The 20,885-nt window shown below is 52.7% G+C and overlaps 1 protein-coding gene across 2 annotated transcripts in view; it reads right to left on the bottom strand.

The window, feature by feature from the left end:
• NRTN (neurturin) overlaps positions 1 to 19,874 on the bottom strand; it is a 39,690-nt gene extending 19,816 nt beyond the window's left edge. Inside the window, exon 1 of one of the 2 annotated variants that reach the window (XM_043976672.1) lies at positions 19,753 to 19,874. The gene's annotated coding sequence lies outside the window, so the exon portion shown is untranslated. Of the gene's footprint in view, positions 1 to 18,671; positions 18,820 to 19,752 lie in introns of those variants that run through there. The other variant, XM_043976673.1, reaches the window with a different exon arrangement.
• Between the last annotated feature and the right edge of the window lie 1,011 nt (positions 19,875 to 20,885).

The raw sequence follows: 20,885 nt of genomic DNA, 5'->3' as shown, positions 1-20,885 counted from the left end.
ATGGTGGATGGCCAGGTATGGGAACCAGGGTAGAATGTTTCTTTCACATGGAAGAAGATGGAAGAGGCACGAGAGAGCTGTGGTTGAGTACCTGAATAGCTAGGACTGAAGCTAGAAGTGAGGAAGGAGGCACAAAGAGGCACACTGAGTCGACTCAGGAAAAGCCCCCTGACCACTGAAGCCGGCCCCCAAGTGGAAGAAGTCTTGCGACTCCATGGGTCACAGCGAAGCCTGTTCATCTCTTCATTACATGCTCTATTAATAGCTGGATTCTCCCCAGCAAGGAAGTTCTGTCAGTCAATCATTTCTGCTTTGGGAAAAGGGCAGTTCTTCCTAGGTTGGTACTTTGCCTTGGTCTGAAAGGGAACTGGTTGTTCCCACGAGATGGAGAGCAGGGAGGAGTTAGGGACTGGCTGGGAGTTGAGGAGGCTACTTAGAGAGAGGGTGAGGCAGAATAGGGAAACTGGACATTGGCCCAGCTCCTTCTGTCTGAGCTCTTGCCTTGTAACTATGGTGTTATCTTTGGCGAGAGCTAGTTTCTAGAAGGTGGGACCCACCTGTGTTCCAACATCATCAGCCCAAGGACATTCTCCTAATCTGAAGGGTTTGGGAATGAGTCACTGGTCACCTCTGGATTATCTGAGGCATGGTGATAACTCAATCCTGCCCTTCTCCCCCTAATCCATCTGGATAATCCAGAACTGACATCGTGCTCCAGGATAGTTTAGACAGAGGAGAACGTGGTCCCCACTGTCCCTGCCTCCGAGGTGGGCTTAGCTGGAAACCCCCACATCTTCTAGCAACTTGGTCTCATTCTGGTCCTCTGTTTCTCCAGCCAAAGAGTGAATATGGATAATGGTGAGGAGGGGGAAGACACAGGATAGTGCTCGAAGACAGGAGAGCTGATTCCCACCTGGATCTGACTCCCTGACCTCCAGCCTTCTGGCCCTGCTGTGGGCCTTTGCTTCTCTGTCTACATAAGGGACAGTCATGGATGGGGGGAGAAGGGAAGAAAAATCAGAATGGGGGTGTGTGTGTGAGAGAGAATAACCTGCCCTGAGACTCATTCCCTTCCCCCACTACACTGAGAGGCCGCAGTTCAGGCTGGAGAAGCTGAGAACTTTGGTACCTGAGACCCCCTGCGCCCAGTGGGGGTGGGGGGAGGCCTGTGTCTGGAATGCCTGTCCCCTGCCATGAGCCAGCCTTCAACCTCAGGTCTGGGGGTAAGGGGAAGGAATTGTTGGGAGGGGGTAGGCAGCACCAGGACCTGATAAGGTTCTTGTAACAATGGGGCCTTTCTCTTCGGGGGGTCACCCAACAGGTTTCTCCCTGGCACAGCCTCCCTGCCCGCCCGCCCATTGTGAGAATTGTCAGGAAGGCTGGGCTCAGGCTGTAAACCAGGAATTTGGGGTGAGGGCTGCCTCCCTCTTCCCCATCCCAAGAGGTTAGTGTGGGATAGAGGAAAAGGCCCTCAGTAGGGAGTAAGAGGCCACCTGGATATGTGTAGGCAAGCCCCTTCCCCGGTCAGACCTCAGTTTCTCCCCCTCAACGAAATGAGTGGGGTTGGCCTAAGCAGTTTTGAAGGGCCCTTCCAACTCTAAATCCTATGACCCCCAAGTTGCCAGGGGGTGTGGGGATCAGAGGCCTTGGGCTGCTCCCTGGGGGGGGGGTCTGGGATTCTGGCCTCTTCTCTCTGCCCTCTCCTCAAAGCAACATCCCTGGCCCGGGAAGGGGCCGTGGGGGTGGGGGGTGATCATCATTACTGACCCAGGCTGAGAACATTTGCTGGCATTCCAAACGTACCCTCCAGAATCCTAGAAAATCAGAGCTAACAGGGCCCTTCGAGACCATTGATGCCAATTTGACAGGCCCCAGAAAGAGAGGCCCTTGAGGTCACAATCAGAGTAAGTCAGCAGCTGATTTGCTCTTGGCCCCCGGGCTCCTTCCACCACCCCACCCTTTTAAGGCTCCAGCCTCGACCAGGGTGAGGGATCCCCACTCTTATCCCCCCAACATACCCTTAAGGATAGGAAAAAGCCCTGGATGTGGAGTCCAAGGACCCGAGTTCGAATCTTGGCTGTTGTTACTAGCTGTGTGGCTTTGGGGAAGTCCCTTCACATCTCTGGGCTTCAAAATGAGCTGCCGGACTGGAGGATGTCTAAGGGCCCTCTCAGCTCTAAAACATGCTCTGTCTGGTACTTTTGACACCAGCCTGTACCTGGACAAGGGACCACGTAGACACACACACATATGTGCACACAGACACGGGTCTGACCACGGCCGCTCATATAAACACGGCCCCCTGCACTGCCACAGGTGTAAGAAGACTTGCACACGGGTGTGTAGACATGCCCTACAAATAGACAAGAAAAGAATGTGGTAGAAGAATTGGGGTGAGCCTCATGTTAGGAGTCAAAAGACCTGGGTCTTTCCCTAGGAATTGAATTCTAGCTCTGCTACTTACTGGCTGGGAGGTCTGGGATATGCATGATTTCTCCAAGACTCAATTTCCTTATCTGCAAAGTTGGGAGAAACAGGGCAGTGGACAGAAGGCTGGACGTGGGGTCAGGAAGACTTTACTTGCTGTGTGACCCTGGGCAAGTCACTACTCCACCGAAGCCTCAGTTTTTACTATCTCTAAAATGGGTGCAGTGACACCTGTGGTATCTCCCCTCACAGGGTTGTGGCGAAGCTCCAACTGAGGTAATGTATACAAAACACTGCAGACCTTTAACACACTCTATAAATGTCAGTTATCCTCATTATTATTACCTTTCTCTCAGGCTGGGGTGAGGCTCAAATGGGACAATGAACATAAAGCACTTAGGAAAGTGTTAAATACTGTTTAATGGGGTAGAAGGGAAGAAGGACATAAGCATTTAGATGGCCCCAGTGAATAGAGCGCTGGACCTGGAATTAGGAAGACCTGAGTTCAAATGTGACCTCGGATGCTAACCAGCTGTGTGACCCTGGGCAAGTCACTTCACCCTGTTTGCCTCAGTTTCCCCATCTGGAGAAGGAAATGGCAAACTGCCCCACTATCTTTGCCAAGAAAACTGCAAATGGGGTCACGAAGAGGCAGACACAACTGAAATAACTCAATAATAACAACAACAAGAAGCACCTACTATAGGCCAGGGCCAGTGCTAAGCATTTTACAAATATTATCTCATTTGATCCTCACAACAACCCTAGGATATAGGTGCTATTATCATCCTGTTTTTATAGTTGAGGAAACTGAGGCACACAGAGGTTAGGTGACTTGCCTAGGATCACACAGCTAGTAAGTATGAGAGGCTAGATTTGAACTCAAGTCTTCCTGACTGCAGACTGGGCCACCTAATTGCCCCATACATAGTTATTAATGCCCAGGTACATACAAACCCCATCCGTATGGGGTACATCAGCATGCACAAATATATGTTTGTGTACACAAATGCACGTGGATTCCCATGTGAATCTACAGGTATGTGCACACAGGCATGGCCTAGTCCTGCGTGGATCTGGGAAGGCTTCTTGGAGGAGGTGGCTTTCAATCAGAGGTGAACAGGAAGGGAAAGAGATGATCCCGTGGTAGAAAGGGGAGACGTGGAGAAGTTGGAGGGATTCCTAGGACAGCCCCCGCCTGGACCTCTTCTCCTGTTGTCCTGGCTCTAAACTTGCTCCTTGGAATCAGAGGCACCATCGTCAGTTCTTGGAGCCCAGCTGGGCCGGGGTCTGGGACGATGGGCCTCTGGTCATCCCCTTGGCTTTTGATCCCCTTTCCTCTCAGGCCCTTCGGCCCTTTTCTAGGGTCCAAGACACTGTTCTGGGGGCCACAGAAAGGGGCTCAATCCCAGACTGCGGAAGTTGGGAAGTCACTGAGCCAGGGAAGAAGGAAGCTCACACTGGCTTGCAAGGGGCCCTCACCAAGAGGTTGGAATGTGGTGTCCTGCAGCCCTTCCAAGGCCCCACTTAGAGTACAGGATGTCCCCAAAGTCAGAGCGCGGTTTTAAGTTTTACTACCTCAAAACCACATTGGGACTTTGGGGACACCCTGTATGTAGGATTGTGCTACATCAGGAATGATCTGGGAGAAATACCAGAAAGAAACCCCTGGCCGAAGGCACTAAAAGGGAAGGCTCGGGGTGTGGTGGCAGCACGTGGAGCCAGAAAGAGTATTCAGGCTATATTCCTCCTTTTACAGGGAGGAAAACAGTCTTAGAGAGGGTGTTGGGGCATCGGAGAACCTGAGGGGTAAATCAGGGCTCCTCGGGGGTGATTTATCCTCTCTGGACCTCAGTTTCCCCATGTGAAAAATGAAGGGGCTGGGGTGGGACCAGGTAACCTCTCTGCTCTGTTTTTCAGCTTGAAAATCCCACAATTCCTAGGACTAGAATCAGCACTCTGGACTTTCCACCCAGCTCACACTGTCCCCTTTCTGGGCAGACTTTCTTTCTTTTTGCTGGGCAATGGGGGTTAAGTGACTTGCCCAGGGTCACATAGCTAGTAAGTGTCAAATGTCTGAGGCCAGATTTGAACTCAGGTACTCCTGAATCCAGGGCCGGTGCTTTATCCACTGAGCCACCTAGCTACCCCCTGGGCAGACTTTCTGAACAAGTCAGACCTCTCTGCTCAACGCTGAACAGACTGAAGTAGTTTGGGGCAGGGATAAATACCAGACCTGCCTCAGCAGCTGCCCATACCCTCAGGCTCCTTCCTGGGCTTTCTTTTCCTTTTCTTCTGTCCTCTCTCTCAACGCCCTCATCGGCTTCCGTGGGTCTATTTGTCATTGCTAGACAAACAGCTCCCAGATCTCTATATCCAGCCCCAGTCTCTCTCCTGAGCACCAGGCCCCCATCACCAATTGCCTGTTGCAGTTTCCAGGTGGATGATGGCCTGTGGACATCTCTCACTCAGCATCTCCAAAACAAGCCCATCATCCAGCCCCTCCCTCTTGCTGACTGAACTGTTTTTGCAGAGGGTACCAGCAGGCCTCTAGTCATCCAAATTCTCCATCTTAGAGTGATCCTTGTCTCTTCACCCCATATAGCCAAATGAAGGCTTCTCATTTTTCCAGTATCCTTCCCCTTTTAGACAGCTATAGTGTCGAAATGGATAGAGCACTGGGCCTGGAATCAGGAAGACCTGTGTTCAAATCCCACTTCAGACACTTAATAGCTGTGTGACCCTGGGCAAGTCACTTAGCCTCTACCTGCCTTGTTTTCCTTAACTGCAAAATAAGGATAATGATAGCACCTACCTCTCGTAAAATATTTGCAAAGTGTTTAACATAGTATATTTAGCATAGTACTTGGCATATAGTGAGTGCTTAATAAATGCTGCCTTCCTCTCTCCCTCCCTCTCTCCTTCCCTTCCTTCCTTCTTTTCTTTCTTCCTTCCTCCTGCCTTCCTTTCTTTCTCCCTCCCTTCTTTCTTCCCTCCCTTCCTCCCTCTGTTCCTCCCTTCCTTCCTCCCTTCTTTCCTTCCCTTCTTCCTTCCTCCTCCCCCTCCCTCCCTCCTTCCTTCCTTCCTCCCTCCCTTCCTTCCTCTGTTCCTTTCTCCCTCCTTTCCTTCCTCCCTCCCTCCCTTCTTCCACTCATACAGCCACAATTCTAGCTCAGATCCATCACCTCTTACCTGGATGACTACAACTGCTTCTGGTTGATTTCCCTGTCTCAAATCTCTTTCTCCTTCTCAAATCCATCCTCTTCCCAGCTGCCAAAGTCATTTTCATAAAGCAGGTGTGACCCAGCCACTCCCCTACTCAATAAGCCCCCCCATGGTTCCCTAGATAGCCTCTGGCATCAACTACAGACTGCACTATTTGCCATTTAAATCCCTTCCCAGCTTGGCTCCAAAAGGTGACATCACTCCTCTGTGTATACTAGGGTCTGGCCAAACTGGCCTTCTGGTCTCCCACCTCTATGCCTTTGCCCAGGCTGTCCCTGATGCCAGGAATGCCTTCCTTCTTCACCTCTGCCTCTTAAAACCCAGAGCTTCTTGGAAAGTTCAGCTCAGGTACCACATCCTGCATGAGGCCCTTCCAGATGCTTCCCTCAATTACTTCATTTTTCCCTGTGTTTACTTAGACCTGTGCAGACTGTTTCCCCTGATGAAACCTAAAGCCCCCCAGGGCAGGGACAGCTGGGGTTTTTTCTGTGTCTGTGTCCCCAGGACCCATCATCGTGCCTGGCGCACAGTAGGCATGTAATGAATACTCACTGATTGATTGACTGAGTGACCCAAGAGAAGAGATGGCAGGTGTGCTGTGTCTCAGGCCCTGACTCCATCCTCAGAACAGAAGGGAATGAGCCCGTGGGAGTCCCTGCTCCATGAGTCAGGCAGGCTGTAGGCAGGGCAGGCAGGGGCAGCCAGGAACTGCTAATTACCTCCTGCAGGCATCATTAGCCCCGTGGAAAGATACCCAACAAATACCAACACCAGCCTCATCAGCCTGCCTGTCCCTAGATAAGCTGAGGACCCAGAGCTCAGTATCTACCCATCTTGGCCTCCCCTATTGGGGAGTCCTATTGTTGAATGGAAGAGGAGCTTACTGAGTCTGGGGGTCTCCCTCTGGCCTCCCCTCCTGCCTCTGAGGATCTGAGTCGATATGGAAGGAGGGAAAACAGGCCTCCTCTTCTGGGCAGCCGTTGGCAGTGAAATAGGGACTTTCTTTGCCTTTACACCCCAAGGCCCAAATCCTGAAAAGCTGTCTCAGGTGGGCACCTGCCCTGGTCAGACGGTCCCTGAGCTCCTGTGGTCCTGTGGATGAGATGGGCAGAATCCTTCGGGAGGCAGTTGGGGGATTGGGGGGCACCAGCTCTAGCAGCCCATCAGGCAGATGCCCCCACCCAAGGGCTGACTCCAGGGGCAGCCTGGGAGGGGTCGCTCCCACATGGAGTCATCCTGTCCAGTTCCAGTGGAGGCCAGGTGTGCTCCTGCCCTGGGGTTTTTTCCTTCCCTTCAAAGCACAGGAGGCAAAAACGGTGGTGTAAGGCCAGCCCTAGCTGAGAGGAACTGACCTGAATCTGTCTCTACTCCCTTTTCTTCAGTCCCTTCAATACACCCATCTTAAATACCTCTGTGTGCTTTTCCAACCAGGGGCAAGAGAGAGAGGCTGGAAGCCAGTCTGGGCCCTGCCCTCGGGGGGTTCATGGAGGGGAAACAGAGGAGGAGATTAGGCCTCTACCTTTGGGGAAAACAGATTGGCATCAAAAATTCATAAATCCATAGCCAGAAGGCACCTTCCCATTTTACGGATGAGGGAAATGGGGCCTAGAGATGCCAAGGGACTGGTCCAAGGTCACCTGGACAGTAAGCTGGGATTTGAACCTTGGTCCCCTGATCCCAAACCCCAGGCTCTTTCCAACGTATTAGACGACCAGGCCCTGAACAGGCCGAGACCAGGCTCTCATTTCAGACTGTTCAGAGCCCTGAGGTGGTCAGGCTTGGAGAAGAAATTGCGATGATCCTTCAAGGCCCCACTCATACTCACTTCCTCCAGGCAGACTTCTCTGACCTAACAGATCAGTCCTGTAAGCATCTCTCCCACTTCTAAATGTTTCTGGCCTCTTAAGGCTGAATGGAGGGCTCAATCTTGGTCTTCAGTTGCTTTTTATTGTGACCATTGTTGGCACTTGCATAGCATCCCTATCACTTAGATGGTGTCCAAATGGATGGGTATGCATCTATTTTCTCTTCTCATCCTCACAACGACATGAGAGGGAGGTGAGGAGACTAGGTATAATCATTGTGCTCATTTTATAGAGGAAAAAACTGAGGCTCAGAGATTTGAAAAGATCTACTGAGGGTGTCAAACCCAGATCTGATTTCAGCAGTCATGACCTTTCTTGGGACCATACTGCCCCTTCTTTGTTAGGTTCTGGGTCTCTTCCTTTTTTAGTTCTTTCTAGGAAATGGGGCCAAGGACTAGGGTGACCTGTGATCCGGGGCTAGACTGTGAGATCACTTACAAGATCACAGTGTTTAGTGCTGGAAGCGGACCTCAGAGATCCAATGCCTACATTTTTTTTTTTTTTTTGGTGAGGCAATTGGGGTTAAGTGACTTGCCTAGGGTCACACAGCTAGTAATTGTTAAGTGTCTGAGGCTGGATTTGAACTCAGGTCCTCCTGAATCCAGGGCCGGTGCTCTATCCACTGCGCCACCTAGCTGCCCCCCAATGCCTACATTTTAAGAGGAGGAGGCAGGCTGAAACGTTCTTAGCATGATTCCAAGGCTACCAGCCTCTTGCTCCTGCCTGGTTAATTTCATAGTAGGCTCTTCTTCTTCTTCTTTTTTGTTTTGTTTTGTGAGGCAAGGAGGGTTAAGTGACTTGCCCAGGGTCACACAGCTAGTAAGTGTTAAGTGTCTGAGGGCGGATTTGAACTCAGGTCCTCCTGAATCCAGGGCCAGTGTTCTATCCACTGCACCACCCAGATGCCCCTCCTGCCTGGTTAATTTCAAAGGAGCCTCCTGGCCATCACCCCCCCCCAGCCCTAGCAGCCCCCTCTGTCCCCACCTCTCTGGCCACTCTATTCAGCAGGACCATTCTAAAGCCCTCAGTATCTTTGCTAAGACACCCCCAAATAGGGTCATGGAGAGTCAGACACATCTGGAAACCACTGAACAAAAGCCCCCAGACTCAAAGCACTCCTCTTCCTTTCCCCCTAACACCCCTCTGGCTCACATGAGTTGCTCCAGCCCAGCCACATCCAGAGTGGGACCTTGCTTTCTGAACCTATGGGCTCCGAGATGTTCTGTCCTAAGACAGTCTAACATAAAGGGAGATAACGCTGGACTGGGAGTCGGGGCGGCCGTACTGAAAGCAGCGGGACTAGCTTTTGAGAACTGATAGTTAAATTTTCAGTAATAGCACTGACGCCTTGGAAAACCATCCAAAGCTACAAATCAGGGCTTGATTTGTTGTTTTGTGGGTTATCTAGATTTAAGAAGGTGATAGAGCAAATGTTTATGCAGATTGAACTTCAAAGTGCTTTTTTTTTCTTTTTTTGGAAAGCCAGTGGTTAAACATTTACCAGCACACCCCAGCCTGGGTCTGCGCCCCGGTTCTGCCATTGACTCATTATGTAATCCTGGGCAAAGCCTGGTACTGGGAGAGATCTGAGAAATCAATTCCTCTGCCCGTCCCCCTCATGAGGGCCCACGGGAAGGAAGTTAACTCGCCCAAAGTCACACATTGTAGAGATTCGTCTTTGGTCCTTGGATTCCAGCTCTACCAGAATGCCTTGAGGACCGCGGAAGGACCTGAGGAATGGTCTTCTCCAACCCCCTCCTTTGATAGAGAAGGAAGACATGTTACCAGAAGGAATGAACTGATCCCAGGGGCTCTGCAGCATCCCCGTCCCTGCAGGGCACTAGCTAGCCTCTGAAGTTCCCTCCAGTTCTATGGGACTGGTCCTAGCTCTGCCATGGACTTTAGACCTTTAGAACTCATCAGCTTTTTCTTTTCTCAAGCCTGCGTGTGTGTGTGTGTGTCAGGAGGAGTTATCACCTTGCTAGTGGATGAATTGAGAAACTTCAGCCAAACAGGAACTTAGTAGTACCTTGCCCAGAGACACAGGGTCACCTTAGCGTAACCCATTTTATAGGTAGGTAAAGACAGGCTTAAAGAAATCAAGTTGTTGGGGTGGGGGTGGGGGGGCTGACCGGAGAGACAAGAAACAAGCCAGAACTGCGAAGTTCCATCAATAATAAAAGGTAATGAAACACGGTGAAAAGAAGACCAGCCAGCTTTGAGGTCCAGACAAGCGGGGTTCGGGTGCTGTCTCGGACATTTGTCGGCCGTGGACCCTGGACAGGTCACTTAATAAGCTCCCCGTGTCTCCCCCAGACAACTCTCTAGGACTCTTAGGTTGTGAGAGGGTGCTGACCTGACATGGTGGAAGGAGTTTCCACCGCGAACTCCCTTATAGCGATGAAATCACAGGTCCCAGTCCAAAAATAATAAAAACCAATAGACACGGACAAGAGAAGAAGTCATGAAGGGGCTGTGGTCTGCCCGGGTGGAGGGAACAAGGGGAGTGGCCAAGAAGTCGAGTTGGGCTCCATGTAAGGAAAAACTTCCTAAACGGCGGAGCTGTCCCCAACGTGGAATGAGCCGCCTGCCTCCGGCCTCTTCCACGGGAGGCTGAACAAGCACTTGTCCCGGGCAGTGGCGGAAGCCGGCCCTAGGGGGCCCTTCCAGCCCTGAGATCTCAAGAGCTCCAAGCTCCCGGGTTCATCAATGAGCAGGGACGTCTCCACCGCGCTGTCTGGTGTTTACAGAGCCCGGGCTAGATCCATGATCTCATCTGAGCCTAATAAAAAGCTTCACAAGGCAGGTATTGCTGGAAGGATTATCCTGATCTGGCTGAGAAGAAGGGTCAGCGTGGTCCGGTGATTTTCCCAAGGTCACACAGGACCAGGCCTCGAACCCAGGTCCTCTTCCCCTCCTCCCCATACATCCCCTCCGTTATTCAGTCTCACTAGTGGGGGCCCAAGCCCCTTGAGCATCGTGCCAAGGAGGGGCCTCTCCTTTACGACAAGAACAGCCTTAGCAATAAGAAACAAATTTCCTAGCCCGCAAAAAAATGCCGTGCTGCTTCTCATCCCTTCCTTCTGCCTTGTCTCCCTCCTTGTCTCCCAGACTCCCAGTCCTCTGGCTTTGCTCTGTCCTGCCCCAGACGGGATCCCCCTTCCCTCAGCCCCCCTGAGGGGACTAGGCTGGACAGGGAGCTCTGAGCCAGCTGGGGGTGGGCTGTAGGGAACAGAGAAAGCAAGGGGGGAACCCATCAAGAACAGCAAGGAACATGCAAGTATTCGGGGAGAAAACCAACAACATCTGGACGGCCAGCTGTTTCCGATGCTCTGTCTGTTGGGGCCTGGGCACATGGGGGCCGCTCTGCAGGGGGGAGGGGGGTCTGGCCAGACGGCAGAGGCCTGGCTTGTCTCAGATGAGTCTGGGGACAAAACCTGGCAGTCTCTATGGGCTGGGGGGTTACAGGGGGTTGTGGGTGGTAAGAAAAGGTGGAGCAGGAGAACCCCATAACCAGAGAATCTAGAACTTCAACAGACTTTAAAAGGCATCACTTCAAAACTCCTCATTGTACACATTAGAAAACTGAGGACCGAGGTCTCACAATGAAATAGTTACAGAACAGGGATTCGAACCCGGAACAGAACTCTCAGCACTACACCATAATGCTCCCAAAGGCAAAGCCCCCATCCCCAGAGAGCCAGAATCTTGCCTTCTTTTCCCACCACCCATCCCTCCCCCCGGTATTGGCCACTGAAGCCCAGCTTGGATTCAGTTCCCTCCCCTATGCAAGAACCTTCAGTGACTCCTAATTGCCCTTATTCCCACCTATGAACCTTTGCTCAAAAGCTGTTCTCTCTTCCTGGGATGCCCTCCCCTTCCCTCGTCAGCTCTCAAGCTCTTTCCTATCTTCTAAGCCCAGCTCAATCTGAATCAGTAACTTATATACTTTGGGGTGAGTCCTTCCACTTGTCTGGGAGAAATTTCCCCTTGGGTAAAATAAGGCAACTGAACTAGATGAAAGGGAAAGGGTCTCAGGCTTTAGCCTGTCAAGAAGAAGGCCAACAGGGGCAGCTAGATGGCGCAGTGGATAAGGCACCGGCCCTGGATTCAGGAGTACCTGAGTTCAAATCCGGCCTCCGACACTTAACTAGCTGTGTGACCCTGGGCAAGTCACTTAACCCCAACTGCCTCACCAAAAAAAAGAAGAAGAAGGCCAACTTTCTGGATCCTCCCAGTCCAGATGAGGCTCAACACCCCCACCCCGACTTTCCACTAGCTTCCAGCTAGATATTCTGAATTGTCCATCTGAGAACTTGTTCCCACTCACCTTTCCCCTTCCATGTTTTATTTTCATTTGTTCTCTGTTTCGGAGGGTGAGTCTTATTTCACCTCAGGCAGAGCCCTTAAATTGGAAGTTCCCTGAGGGTAAGGCAGGGTCTGCTCCTCCTTGTCTCTCAGGGCACTGCTCAAATAAGAGGGGCAAGGAAGGGAGTTTAATACAGATTTGTAGGCTTGAATTTATTTCCTTTCTTGAAATTCAGATGTCAGAGTCTCCCTGTGTGCTGGGCCCTGGGAGTTATAATGGTAATCATAGGATTACAGAATCTCAGAGCTGACAGAGGGCATCTATTCCCAAGTGACATGTCATCCAAGGCTCTGCTTGAATATGACCAGTGACAAGGAGCTCACTACTCTTAGGAGCTCATCACAAGCTGGCAGTCAGCAAAGGGGTCAGGAGCCTAGGGTAGGATAACTTGGGACTTTTTCTCCATTCCATTCCTTAGCCCTTATACTTGGGAGCTAGGTGGCACAGTGGATAGAGCACTAGCCCTGAAGTTGGGAGGACCTGAGTTCAAATCTCACCCCAGACACTTATTAGCTTTGTGACCCTGGGCAAGTTACTTAACCCCAGTTGTCTTAGACATCCAAGGTCATCTCTAGTCATCCTGATATTTTGATAGATAATCTTGCCGCTGAAGTCAGATGGCTCTGGAGGAGAGAGTGAGGTTGGTGACCTTGCACAGCCCTCCCTCACTTAAATCCAATTCTGTGCAAGTCATGACATCACCCAATGTCATGGTCCTCTTTGAGAATGAAGGAACAGTCTTTATCCCACCTCAATGGGGTGTTGTGGTGTGGAGGTGGGAGTATAAAAGAGCCAGACAGAGGGCCATTGATTCTTTTTTGTTTTTTTGTTTTTTTGCAGGGCAATGAGGGTTAAGTGACTTGCCCAGGGTCACACAGCTAGTTAAGTGTCAAGTGTCTGAGGCTGGATTTGAACTCAGGTCCTCCTAAATCCAAGGCCAGTGCTTTATCCACTGCGCCACCTAGCTGCCCCGGGCCATTGATCCTTAAGATGTAGAGGGGAAGGTACCTTAGAAACCATTTAGTCCCACTCCTTTTTTTAACAGACAAGGAAACCAATACCCAGAAAAGAAAAATGATTTATCCAAGGTCATGCAGATTAGAAGGAACAGTACTGGAATGAAAATCAAGTTTTTCGTTTTGTTTTGTTTTGGGTTTTTTTGCAGGGCAATGAGGGTTAAGTGACTTGTCCAGGGTCACACAGCTAGCATGTGTCAAGTGTCTGAGGCTGGATTTGAACTCAGGTCCTCCTGAATCCAGGGCTGGTGCTTTATCCACTACAGCACCTAGCTGCCCCCAGAATCTAGTTCTTCTGACTGCAAAACCAGTGTTCCAGAATACCAGAGGTGGTAAGAGAGCCTAGAACATGGAAGCTGGAGCTCCAAGTTAGATTCTTGTGTAAGTTTACTTCTGAGAGCCTCAGTTTCCCCTTCTGTAGGACAAGGAAGAGGGGTGGACTCAATAGCCTCTCTCAAACCCGAGGCTCAAAGTCTCTTGGGAAGGGTACTAGATCTGAAGTCGGAGATGTGACCACGTGACCTGAGGCAGGTCTTTGCCCCTCTGGCTCAGCCTCAGTTCCCTCATGTCTCTAAAGGACCAGTCCTGCTCTGAGAACTGAGTATGTCGGTCAAAGATTCTGAAAAGTCTCTCAGTCTTGACTGACACAAATACAATGGGGTTGGAGAGGGTGGAAATCTGAGGGGGAGGGAGTGGAAGGAGTTCGGTAGAGTGATGTGGGGTAGAAAAAAACAAGTGGGTCCCTGGCATTGGGCAAAGTGTGTGTGTATGTGGGGGGTGGAGTTAAGTTCGATCCTCACTTATTTCCTTCGGGGCCTCCCCATAAAGTTCCCACCTTGACCATGCTGCCTTGGCCTGGCACTGGCCCAGTGCAGCATCTGGGGCGGGGGAGGGGAGCAGGAGGGAGGTGACAGGATCAGCCTAATTGGGGCTGGCACTGCTGAGCCGCCTGGCCCGAGCCCTGCTGTGGAGGATCCTGAGGGCCAGGGTGGGGAAGCAGGATCCCTGGCCCCCCCCTCCCCACCCCATACAGCCAGGCTTCAGGGACTCACTCCTCTGAAGGGCAATTAGAAGAGGCTGGTGGGAGGAACATTGCGTTTGCAATCAGGAGACCTGGGTTCGGACTTAAACTCTGCTGCTTACTGACTTGTGTGACCTGGGACAAATCGCTTCCCCTTCTGGATCCTGGCCTCTTCATCTAGAAAATGAGAGGGGGTGGATTGGAGGGTCTGGATGGTGCCTGACAGCTCCAAATCCAGTGGGAATGTCCTAGAAGAAGACAGGGGACCCCAGACTCTTAAGATGCCAAATTAGGAAGGGCCCTTCCACACTTTCTGCTCCAACTTCTCCATTTCTCAAGCAGAGAAACTGAGGCCCAGAGAGGAGAAGGGACTCCCCATGACTAATACAAGGACCCAATGCTCCCAGTTCCTAGATCTCTTTACCTCAGACCACCCTGTCAAGTGCCCATCTCTCCCTCAGGTTCCACCTACACACACTCCAGCCAACTTCAAGAACCCATCTGCACGTATTCTGAACCCTTAGCACATCCCCTTTCCCCCTAAGCCTTAATTTAGGGAATGATGCAGAGGTCAACTTCAGGGGCCAAGGGCTTATACTCATAGGCTGACAGCTGAGGACAGAGAAACTGATCTAATGAGGCAAACAAGTCAGAACCCCCTGCACAGGGACCCCCTGGCTGTGAGAAGGGCCTCTGGGCTCTGAAGGCAGAGAAGACCCGGGTCTAGGTCAGAGGCTTCCACTTGCAAGCCCCTCTCTGAGCCTTCATTGAGAAAATAGGGGGTTTGATGAAATGATCTCTAAGCTCTCTCTTAGCTCTGACATTCTATGTTGATCAGGGAATATTTAGGTGCTAGGTACTATGCTGAGCAATGGGATACAGAGAAAGGAAGAAAAAACCTGGCCTCCTCAAGGAATATGGGAATTTTGTGTTCTGTGAGCCTGCTGACATTTCACATTCTAAGTTCCCTCCCAGCTCTGACATTTCCTCTTCTAAGTTCCCTCCCAGCTCTGACATTCCCTCTTCTAAGTTCCCTCCCAGCTCTGACATTCCCTCTTCTAAGTTCCCTCCCAGTTCTGATATTCCCTGTTCTAAGTTCCCTCCCAGCTCTGACATTCCCTGTTCTGAGGTCCCTCCCAGCTCTGGCATTCTGTGACTCTGTCACTCTATTAGGGCCCCAGAACCCCGCCCCCCTCCTCAAAGCTCTCCAGAAGCCCTATCCTTTGCCTCCTAACACCTCAGACCTCCTGGGTGACCCAGGGTGACCCCCCTTCCCAGCCCAGTGCCACCTTCCCCTGGGAGCACCTGGCAGTGTGGGATTAGGCCGTATGGCCAGAAGCTCAGTGAATAGTAGGGGCTCTCCTGAGCTTGGCCCTAGGTAACCACCCTAGTCCCACACCCTGTGTCACCTCAGCTCTCAGCGCCCCAGATCCCAGCCCAGCCCTGCCATCCCTCATGCAGGGATACCCAGGCCTCTTTGGCCAGCTTACCCATCCACCCTGGCCCAGCCCCTTCCCCTCTTCTCTCCGGCCTTCGGATCCCCAGATGCTGGGGAATGAGGCAGTTGTGTTGTACAATATATTCTCCAAGGGCCATCCTGACCCTGGGGCTGTTCAGGGGTTCTGCAGTCTATAAGAAAAAAGCACCCAGCCCATTTACTTCAAAGATGGTGGCGAGTTTGGGACAGTCCAATGGAGTGATGGAGTGAACAGAGCATCATTTCTAGTCCAAGGAGCAGCTCTTTGATTGGTACTTGTACTGCCTGTGTGACCTTGGGCAAGTATCTTCCCTTCTCTGGGTCTTTTTCCTCTCAATAAAACAAGGGGGTTGGAGCACACAACCTTCAATCTCCCCTCCAGCTCCCAATCCCCTGGTGTCTCCTGGTGAGGGCTGCTCCCCCCACTCCCAGACCCTCTTTCCTCTTCTCTGGTTACTCCCATCAGCTTTCATCTTATGCCTTCATGCCCATCCCTGACCTTCCTATGTCTAAGTATTCCCACGTCCTTCAAGATCTCCCGGATTGCTGCAATCCCACAGGAATAAGGAGCACATGCACCCGCACAAGCACTTTTAGGTTTGCAGAGGGCTCCCCACCCATTCCAGCGGTCCCTCTTCCTCTCAGGTCCTCCCTGGCACAACTGCTAGCTTGTTCTCAGGCTTTCCAGCGCCAGTTCCCAGATGCCTCCCACTAGTCATAGTAACTTGCTTTATATAATTTCTGTTCTTCCACTTGCTAGCTGTGTGACCTCAGGTAAGGTCTTCCCCTCTCTGGGCTCCAGATTCCCTAAATGACATGAATTCCAAGGTCTCTTCCAATTCTCCTTTAAAGTTTACAGAGCACTTCTCACAACAACCTTTTGGGGTAGAAATTATTAGTGTCCCCATTTTACAGACGAGGATACTGAGACTTTAAGCCACGGGTATTTATTAAGCCCCTACTATATGCCAGGCATCGTGCTAGGTGCAGGGGATACAAATATAGAAATGAACTGGCCCCTGCTCTCAAGAAGCTTACATGATATTGAAAAGTCAAGAGGCTGACCCAGGGTCCTGAAGATACCAATGGTGGAACTGGGATTTGAAGCCAGTTACTTCAAGTTCAAATCCAGGACTCTGTCAGTCACACTCCCAGTTATCCAAGGGTTTGGCCCACAGTGTAGCAGAGCCCTGGGCCAGGCACAGTTGTGCGCAGTTCAGCCCAGGCTCTACTGTTATCAGCTTTGCAGCAGCAAAAAGACAAGGGTGTCTCTATCTTCTACTCAGTCCCTATCCTTGAGCCTCAGACTCAGAGTCAGGGGACCCAGGTTGGAGTCAGAGGCTTCCGTTGTAAAGGAAAGAGCATCGGTTTTTGAGCCAAAAGACCCGAGTTCGAATCCTTAGCTCTGCATTTTGCTTCCTGTGTCCTTTAGCAAGGCCTTTCTCCTTCGGAAGTCAGTTTTCTCCTCTGTGGGGTTTTTCATTAGGAAGCGAATGAACATCTTGACAACCATAGAGGTAGATGTCACAGGAAAGACTTCCGACCAATCAGAGCAGTCCAAAAGCTGATGGGCTGTCCCTCATCAGAAGCCAGAAAATCAATTTGTCAGGTATTGTGTAGAGAGGCAGTAGCTAAAAGGCAGGAAGGAGGGTGTGCTGGGTTTGGGGTCTCTAAAACCTGAGCTCAAATCTTACTGGATGTGGTCACTTGGGGCAAGGATTTAGCCTCTCGGGCCCTCAGTTTCCTCATCTACAAAATTTGGATAATATTATCATCTAATTCACAGGCTTGCAAGGAGGAGCAGGTCAGAAATACATACATACATATATACATACAGATGTATGTATGTATGCACAATATACATACAAACACATATGTATGCATACATAAATGGAAATAAAGTGCTTTCTAAAACTTGAAGAAGCATATAGATGTTAGGTATTTTATTTGGGGGTGAGGGGTGTATGAGTTGGAGAGGATGGTCCCTTCCAAATCTGAAATTCTGTGATTTTTTTTTTGTAAGTAACTTCCCACCATGAAACAGATCACACGCTCAAGTGACGGTGGTAGGGGGAGTCACATTTATGACACAGCATAGGGAGGGAGCATGACATAGTAGAAAAAACCCAGTTTCTAGGAACAGGAGTCCTGGGTTCAGATCCTACTACCTCTGGACCTTACATAAGTTCTTTAACTTCTATGCCTCAGTTTCTTCATCTGTAAAACAAGGGGGTTAGACTTGCTGCTACACTGACGTCTGTCCCAGCTCAGGTACTTGATGTCTTAAGGTCCCTTCCAGATCTGACATCTTTTGTCCCAAGGATGTGGGAATCTCAGAGTGAAAGCCAATCCAGAGAATCCAGAGCCAGGGAGGGTATGAGTCTATTAAGAATAGGTTTCTCCTTCTTACTTTATCTGTCCTGTTTCTTAACCTCAACTCTTGTTCTATCCCAGCCCCCTCGTCTTTAGGGGGGCATTTCATACTTGAGGATTAGGCTATCACAGTGCCACTTAAGAGGCCCACTAGGCCAGGACCTAGGACAGGACAGGACAGACCAGCCACAGTGGGAAGACCATGGGGAGGGGGGCAGGGATCTTATCACCCAGCTTCCTACCTCCCTCCACCACCCTTTGTACCTGCTCTGGCTTGCCAGCCCTCTCCCCCAGGGTTCCAGACTGTTGAACCAGTCTTGTAGACAAACACTAGCCCAGTTGGTATGAATTAGCCCCCTACATTCTAGGCCCAAGGTTAAGGAGACACACACTGAGATGGTTGGGGTATTTTCCCCCACTAGGAGATTCCCTGGCTGCACCCTTCTTTCAATCTTCCTGTTTTAAGCTTAAATCTTTCTTAATTGAAAATAGAGCTTTTTAAGGAAAATCTTAAGCTATAACCAACCCCCTTATATATACCTTGCTTCCCCACCAGACACGTTTTTTAACTTTGTTTCTTATTAGCTCTGTGTCCTTAGATAAGTCTCTTCCCTCTTTTAGATGTCTTTTCCCTCAGTTTCCCCTGGTTTTGGTATGACCAGTGTGTTGTATTGCGGGGAGTGGGGAAGGGGAAAGAATATTAATCTAAATGGTCCCTAAGAGCCTATAAAAGGAAGATCCTAAAAACTAGGAAAGATCGCCTGAGCTGGTGTTTTGTTTAAAGCCACAAACGCTGCCACTTGGCTTCCCCAGGTTGGGGAAGGACCAAGTATCGTCCCCCTTCCAGGCCAGACAACCGGACCTTCGCACACCCCCACCCCCTCCACCCCAGACCCACCAGAGTTGACTTCTCCTACTCGCTGGTGCCCCCACGTGGCCTCTGGCTGCAGCGCCCCAAGAGAGGGGGGGGAGGGCCTCGCCCTGGGGGGAGGACACCGTGTCCCCGGGTGAGCAGGCAAGAAGGCAGGCTGGTGGCTGGGAACGGGCTGCTGACAGATGTTTACTTCACCACAGCTGTATCTGAGAAGGGGAGCAGGCGGCCACCCCTCACTACCTCCAAGGGGCCCCCGTTGCCCCCGACCAAGTCCCTTCCCACCGGGGGGGGGGGACAAAGGGACAAGGATTGTGTTTTCCCTGCCCAGCAGGCGGGAGGGGGTGGGGGAGGTGGCAGTGGAGTGGGCAAGGTGGTGGCTGGAGAGGAGGGGTAGCCCCGGGAACTCAGAGGCATTCACTGATCAGGAGGTACTGGCCCCTCTAAGCCTGGCTAAAATGAGGGGCAAAGAAAGACAGGGGACCCCTAGCAGAGCCCTCCCCCACCCCTTGGGGAGCCGAGACCCAAGGAGATCAATGGGAGCCCTCCTCCGCTGGGGTCCCTACAAACCCTTCAAATCCCCCCGTCACACAAACAGGCCCCCTCCTTGCATGCTGAGACTCTCCACTAGGTAGGACCCCTCCTCTCCCACTAATCCAGACCCCCGTAATCCCCCTCTCCCCACACTGACCTTCCAGTCAGTCCTCCTCAGTCCGCCGGCTATCAATCCCCTTCCCCACATTCCCCAGACCAACCCCCTCCCTGCCGTTGCTCCCCACCCCCTCCCACTCACCTCCCGCCAGTCCCCTCAGTTCCCACCTGCAGAAGTCCCTCTCGCCACCCAGTGACCCATCCCAAACAGACCCCACCCCTTACTCCCATAGTCCCAGAACCCCCATCCCCGGACGAATCCTTCCTCTACTGAGTCCCCCCGATCAATCGTGCCCCAGGAGTCCCCGGCTCTGGCCGGATCCTGTCCCTGTCACTGACGGGTCACTTCCCAGGCACCGCGGCCCAGACCCCAGCTCTCTTCGCGGGCTCTCCCAGTACCCCAGGGCTGCAGGGAGAGGAGAAGGAGGGAGGACTGGTGGAGAGGGCGCGTCCTTACCTGGCTCCCGGGCCGCGCTGTCCCTCAGAGGCGCCGGCCCCGGCCACCCGAGCCCGGCCGAGCCCCGGGGACCCCTGGGCAGCGCCGTGGCTCCATCCCACCCGGCCCAGCCCGGAAGGGGCGGCCGCGGGGGGGCTGGGCCGGCTGGCCCATGGGGCCGGGGGGCCGCCCCGTCCAGTCCCGGCGCCGGCGCCGGCCTCAGCCCCGAGCCCCGGTCATCCCGGGCCCGAGGGGCAGCGGCGGACACGACTGGGGCCTCAGACGTCCTAGACGGCGGGCGATCTCCAAGCGCTCTCCTAGCGGGGCAACTGGAGGCGATGGCTCCCCGACGGCGGAGCAGGGGTTTGGGCTGGGGGTGCCGCGGACAGCCGGGGCTTGTGTCGGGTCCCGCCGGCCGCGGCTGGTGGGCTTGGCTCCGAGGGCTTGCCCTGCTAGCCGGCTTAGGTTCGGGATCGAGCTCGGGCTCCCTCCAGCCCGACTCGCCCACCCTCCCGCTCTCCCGGCTCTGCGGCTCCCCCGGGGCGGCAGGGCTCAGCCGCAGGAGGCTCCGAGCGCGCGGGGGGCGGAGCAGGGGGCGGCCCGGGCTGCTGGGGGCCGGGGAGGGTCGGGTTTCCCGCGGCCCCGCCTCTGCCCGCCCCGCCTCCTTATGCCCGCCCCCGACCGTCTGCCTTCAGGGGCAGAGGCTCGGCCCGGGCCGAGGCCACCAGCAGCTCAGGGAGCAGGTGACTCGGAGGACCAGAGCTGCAGGGTTCCTGGGAGGATAAGGAGCAAGCACGCAGCCCCTTGTCAGGATCCAATCGCTCAGCGCCCGCCGGGTGCTGTCCTGGGAGGCAGGCCCGGGGCAAGGTCGTTTCCATCCCCTGCCTGTGCCGGACAGCGCCCCGCCCCTCCACCCCCATGCAGGTCTGGGAGGACACCCCTAGCCCCACTCTGCCCTAGGACCGAGCAGGTCCTCGACAGTCTGGAGCCAGGGATAGCGCCCCATCTCTCCCAAGGCAGATCCTGGACGACGCCCTCTAGTTTGGCCCAGGACAGCTTTTCCCATTGGCTCCCATCCCATCTGGTCCTGCAGGACGGCTCCAGCTGGTGGAGTGGACAAGAAGTGTGTGTATGTGTGTGTGTGGGGGGGGGTG

This window comes from Dromiciops gliroides, chromosome 1 (assembly GCF_019393635.1).
Source record: "Dromiciops gliroides isolate mDroGli1 chromosome 1, mDroGli1.pri, whole genome shotgun sequence".
Lineage (NCBI taxonomy): Eukaryota > Metazoa > Chordata > Mammalia > Microbiotheria > Microbiotheriidae > Dromiciops > Dromiciops gliroides.
The sequence above is the reverse complement of the archived record's forward strand: the minus strand, read 5'-3'. Positions and strand labels throughout refer to the sequence as shown.